The following is a 5,930-nucleotide window of genomic DNA, read 5'->3' as shown; positions in this document are numbered from 1 at the left end:
TTTTATAGAGGGCTTTGAGCACAGTAGGTGTTATTTGATGCAGTGTATAAAGTTATTGTTGAAGGAGAAGATACTCTTGAAGCTAACTTTTTGTTTTGGAATCTGTCTACTCAAATTGGACATATCCCAGAATTCATCAAGCCTGGAATCTCACTTTTACTACTTTTTCTGAAGGTCAAGGCAGAAGCCCTAATACCTTTCAGTGATACCAGACACTGGCTCCAAATTGTATCACATCCAATGGCTTCCCTGAGAAAGAATCAGTCACCTCAATGAACTTGGGCCTGTGGTGATGTGACCATGATGGACTGTTGTACAATTATCTGGGTTATACAGCTAGGCAAGCCAAGGGGGTGGGGGAGAATTATACAAGTCTTCTGTAGATTGGCTATTACATAATACAAGGTTTTCTTGTGTCTGAGAAATGGTGATGGGATTGGGTACAAGAACGTCTTTTGTTTTACAATGTGCTCATGTAGCGTTGATGGTTGCAGCATAATTATGTCAAAGCTTGCTTTAATATGGTTTCGTCCAATGCACATACTAGGCATGTGTTTACTTCTTTAAAGATGTGTAACACAGCATATTATTGTAGTTAATTTTTTTGTCACGGGTTTGTCATTAAGTCTATTTCTTCAAAGAGAAATGCTTTCAGGTCCAATTTTTACTCTAATTTACAAATTCAGTTCAATAATTGAATAAAGTGGACCATGACGGATCAATGTTGAAAGGGTGTCTTGAAGCTGAAAACATTAGTTGGAGTTTCTGCTCCTGAGACTCAAAAACAAGTAAATGAAATAGTCAGGTGACTAAAGTTTATTAACTAGTTTTAATTTCTGATTTTTTTTTAACCAAAACTTTTCTTTACAGAATCCACATGCACTGACTACATGAGGAATATAGGCAATGAAATTAAACTCAGGTAAGTACAAATTAGGCTGACTTGGCAGCCTGCTGTCATCGGTAGGTAGCAGTTATCTGTAATACTAAGTCAGGGGTCCTGCGAAGCAGACACAAAACTTTCACATTGCTGAATCCCTGTAAGGGCACGAAGGACTTAGGAATCGGGTCTGCAGACAGTGTAGATACAAGCCAGTAACAAGCAAGCAAGTGCAACCTCGCTTGACTATCTCAGTGGGCAGCGTTACTCCTCTCTTAGGTGCTTGTCCTAACCAAAAGCAGTTGCAGTACTGTTAATAAGTCTCAGCACACACCAGGACCTTTTGCATGTTTATGACTTTGTACAGCATGTCCTTATATCACATAGAGTCATGTTATTTCTAAGAGGCATTCTCTGTGTCCCTGTATGGAGTGGGTGCTATGCGACAGACCTGCTATGCCCAAGCCTTTCCCTCTGGGATCACCTTCTGACCTTTCTTTTCCTCTGAACTATAAACCCACATAGGGTTAATCTTTGAATTCCTGGTACCAACCTTGCCCATGGCAAAATTCATAAATGAAAGAAATTTTGGAATTAGATAACAGTTCTTTATTGCTACGTTTTTCTTGGACAATAGTCTATTCATTATAAAAAATGATAAGTAACATAAACTTCAAGTTACATGAAATGATCTGGCTTTACATTTTTATATTATGAAATAAATAATATTGTTTTACTCATGTGATGGTTTGACAACTGGATTCTTTAGCATGTATTTGTTTTCAATCATTTATTTATTTGATATTGGGTCTTACTACACAGCTCAGACCTCTAGAGATCCTCCTGTCTCTGCCTCACCAGTGCTGGGATTACAGTGGGGCCAGCGTGGAGTGCCCAGGGTTCCAGGACCAGCACATTATGTGGTACAGGGGATTAAACCTGGGTCCTCATGTTTTCCATGCAGGCTGAGCTATCTCCCCAGCCCATTAGCCTATGTTTTTGTAAAACTATGTTTTGAATCAATGTTTTATTTCATTTGATTTATTTGAAAGCAGCATCTATTTCATTTGAAAAATGCATCATAAATAATTTTTCTGATCATCTGAAAATTTTAAAGTGATGTTTCTGATGATAGGAATTTTATTAAAGCCATAGCAAATTTTCATAGGCTATGACAACATTGAGATAAATTTTCAATCTAACATTTCAAAACGCAAATTTTATGCAGTTACAGCTTGGTTTTAATGAAATACTTTTTCAAAAATATGCTTGATGAAAATCAGTTGCTTTTATATTTGAACTTAACTTAAAATATTAAGTTTTCACAGTGACATTTTAATCTCTTCTAAAATTTCTTACAACTCCTGGAGGTTTCACAAGGAAGTAGTAGTGAATTCTAATTTCTTTACAGTTACAATTTCCATTTATGCACCTATCAATATACCTATAATTAGAAGTGGCTAAGAGTCAGCAACTGAGGGTACAAAGTGACCCCCCAAAAGTGATTCTGTTTCCAAAGTGATCTGTGTGTAACTAAGTTTCAGAAATGTGCTCCTTTAGCCATCAGGCATTAATTAGAGGAAAAAAGCTCTGGCATACAGTTATGCAAGACATTCAGGCCCTGGCACCGAAACCATCAACCATTCATTGAGCTCTTCTAGGAAAGAGGGTCCTAGTGATTGCCCAAGACCCAAACCCTAGCTCCAGAATCCTTGACTGAGATCTAAGAATGCAGGAAGAATTCTCATCGCTAGATGCAGCAGAAGGGCCCTGAGATCACTGATGTAGATGAGGAGACCTAAATGAGACCGTTAAAGGCCGGGTGTCCCTTCCTGTTGCTGCACCAGACGTGGGAAGGAAAGGCATGAAGAGAACAGGGTTTCCTGAGCCCAGAGTTAGGGCCCAGCCGCTAGCACCATACGCACTGCGCGAGCCAAGACGGTTGTCTGCGAGGGTCTTCCTCCAGAACATAAACGTGCGACTCGCGGCTGAAGCGTGACACAAGCCGTGGATCAGCCAGCACTCAGCCTGCACATCTCTCCTCTAGGAAGGGTCCCGTCATGATTCAGCGTCAAGTACTCCTGAAATCAAATTTTGTGCCTGCATGCTCTAGGATTCACCTTTACGCAATTTAACCTAAAATTAATGCTTTCTCTCATCTCATGCTTATACTTAACCAGCAAGGAAATGAATATGGCTTATAATATCGTGTCCTCAACAGACGAGCAACAGCGAACGTGGCTCCAACCGGATGGCAGAGAATCAGATGGAAGCCTGCGCCCAGGCGTACGCAGAATCCAGCTCTGCTGCCCAGAGACCTGGGGTGGGGTCTCAACTTTTATTGAACAGAGAGCAGAGGCGTATCGTTTATAGACAAAGATGAATGTATGTGGAATAAAAAAGTAAAAGTTTCAATTTAATGTCAACATCTGATTGCAGAAGTGAGTAACCGAATTATTAAGTATGATGTCGTCCCGACGTCATTAAATGCAGCACTGCCTCAGAGATTTGCAAGACAGATGAGAAAATCTCCACTTCCTTTGTGACTGAATGACTCCTCTTGTGGATAACATATCATTTCATAAGCTTTATCTTCTTAAAATCCATACTGTTTTCCTAAAATGAAGTGCATAAAGAACAAAAAGAAACTCGAAAACACTTAACTACTTTGGTATGTTTTTCTATGTTCTGAGTGGAGATAAATCGAACATCCCAGCCTCTTAGAGAAGCTTCAAGCAACACATACTTGAAAGAATGCTGCTGACTGCCACTCAGATGTAGACACTACTGAGCTGGATGGCATTGAGGTGCACAGGTAGAGATGCATTTGAGGGAGACACTGCGAACTCGTGTAAGCTGCAGAGAGATCCATGTTCAGCACAAGGATTTTAAGAAGCCAGTTCTGGTTGTGAACAAAGGAAGGAAACAATGATGCACCCTCCCGGCAGGTTTACAATTGTTTCTAGAACTCTGAGCAGGTATCGGAGAATGTGTGTTATAACTACTACATCTTATCTCTTAAAATATATCTCAAGTGAAACTAATAAATTTTGACAACTTCATTTCTTCATTTGTGCCTAAATCTCGGCTGGAGACAGCAGAGCTGGCAGAGGCACTTTCCTCCATCAAGCTGCTCCAGGACATGAGCTCCTTTCATTGCTATGCAGCTCTGCAAGAAGACAGCAATCCCAGAGAAAAATCCCAAACTGCAATAGGAGAGAGGCTCTGAATTATTAATATTTAGGAAGGTCTGAAAATTAACTGAAGTGATTACTCTAGCACTGATTAAATAGTGGCTCAGTGGGGCCAAGGACTTCCTCACTTGTGTACTGGCAAAAGGAAAGAATCTGCTGTCCTGTGAGCAACAACTTTGCTACTGAATATAAGATCAAGGTGAGTGGGAGCTGAGCACAGCCAAGTGCAAAGTGAGGGTGGGCAGTCCCAAGTTTTCTCCTCAGACAAGGTTGGACTGGGAATCCATCTTAGAAGCCACAGCCACCAGCCCAGTATGGGTCGAAACTGAGCAAAATAAGAATGATACACCTTTTTGGATGATGAGTTTTACCTGAGCTCAGAAAACTCCCATGTATTCTGTCTCTCTAAGACACTACACAATAGTTGCAGAAATTTCCATTCCAACTGTTGCACAAGTGTCAGGACATGAAAGAAAAAGGAACAACGTATTTGCAGATATTACTAACTCTTCAAAAGCTGTTCCCCCAACACTGAAGTGCATGAAATTTGAGATAAACATTTTAAAACACCTGACAAAATACCAAGGTGATAGAGAAGAGACCAACAAGGAACTTAGTGAATAAGTTTTTAAAATCATAAATGAGCTGAAAGAAAGCACAAATAGAGATCTGAATTAATTTCTGAAAACAATGCAGCGCTAGAAAACCATATTTCCCCAGTCCTAGCCCAGGTCTGGTGAGTGTGCAGAGAGCCTCCTGCTACCCTGCACTGGTGGGACCAGTCCCAGCCCAGGCACAGCATGGACCGGACCCTCTGCCACCCCCTTGGGCCGCCCCCCACCACTTCGCAGTACCTCCCCCACCCCGCCCACTGAGTAGGAATTTCTGCCGCGTCCGGGTACCCCCAGACGCAGTCCTAGCCCATGTCCAGTGAGTGTGTGGGAGAGCTTCCTCTTCCCCCTACTTCACCTTGCCCCGTCCAGCACAGCTCAGGCCTGGCATACACGCCTGGGGTGTAATCCTCCAGCTGCAATACCTACAGACAATGTAGAGAATAGATCCAACCAGCTAGTGCAGGAGCAGAACATCTCACCACAGGGGCACAACAGGTTCACCCTCAAGGGCAGCAGCGGGAAGGAGCTGAGCACAGCAGCCAGACCCAAGCCAGATGCAGCCAGATAAGTGCAAACATTGTAGATCTGCACCTGAACTTTAGTACGTGCGAAGGTTATAACTACAGCAAAGATCTACAACAAAGGGCAAAAGACAGTGCTACACAAAATGATGAGAAGGAACAAAATGTGACCTCAGAACCCAAGCCAACCCGTAACAAGTGCAGAGGTCACTAACAAAGAACAAATTGGAAATCACACAGCTGAAAGCAATGAATCAATGGCTTCTGAAATAAAGAAACAGCTGCAGAAAGATGTAGAAGAAGACCTTAGATTGGAAATAAAAAAGAAATCCCTGAATTAATAACATCTGCACTAAAGAATCAAATGCAGAAACACATGGAAGAAACCCAGTGCCCACCCGGAACACATGCGGAGGATACTAGCTCGGTTCAAATGCATGAAATAATAGTATCGATAGAAAATAAGCAACAGCAGAAAGATATAGAGGAAATCAGAGGGCAATTCTATTCTGAAATAAAAAAAGAACTCTCAGAACTCATAGCAGATGAAGTAAAGAAGCAACTACAGAAACACAGGGAGGAAACACAATCTGAAAAAAGCATTGCAGTAAAAGAATTTCTAACTGCTTCTAAAGAAGAAATTGATAAAAAAAATAGAGGAGATTAGAAAAATGACTGATTCCCTGAATGAGCAATACAGGAAAGAAATAGATCGCATGAA

This window comes from Octodon degus, unplaced genomic scaffold (genome assembly GCF_000260255.1).
Source record: "Octodon degus isolate 3935 unplaced genomic scaffold, OctDeg1.0 scaffold00717, whole genome shotgun sequence".
In the NCBI taxonomy this organism is placed as follows: domain Eukaryota; kingdom Metazoa; phylum Chordata; class Mammalia; order Rodentia; family Octodontidae; genus Octodon; species Octodon degus.
This window is presented reverse-complemented; position numbering follows the sequence as displayed.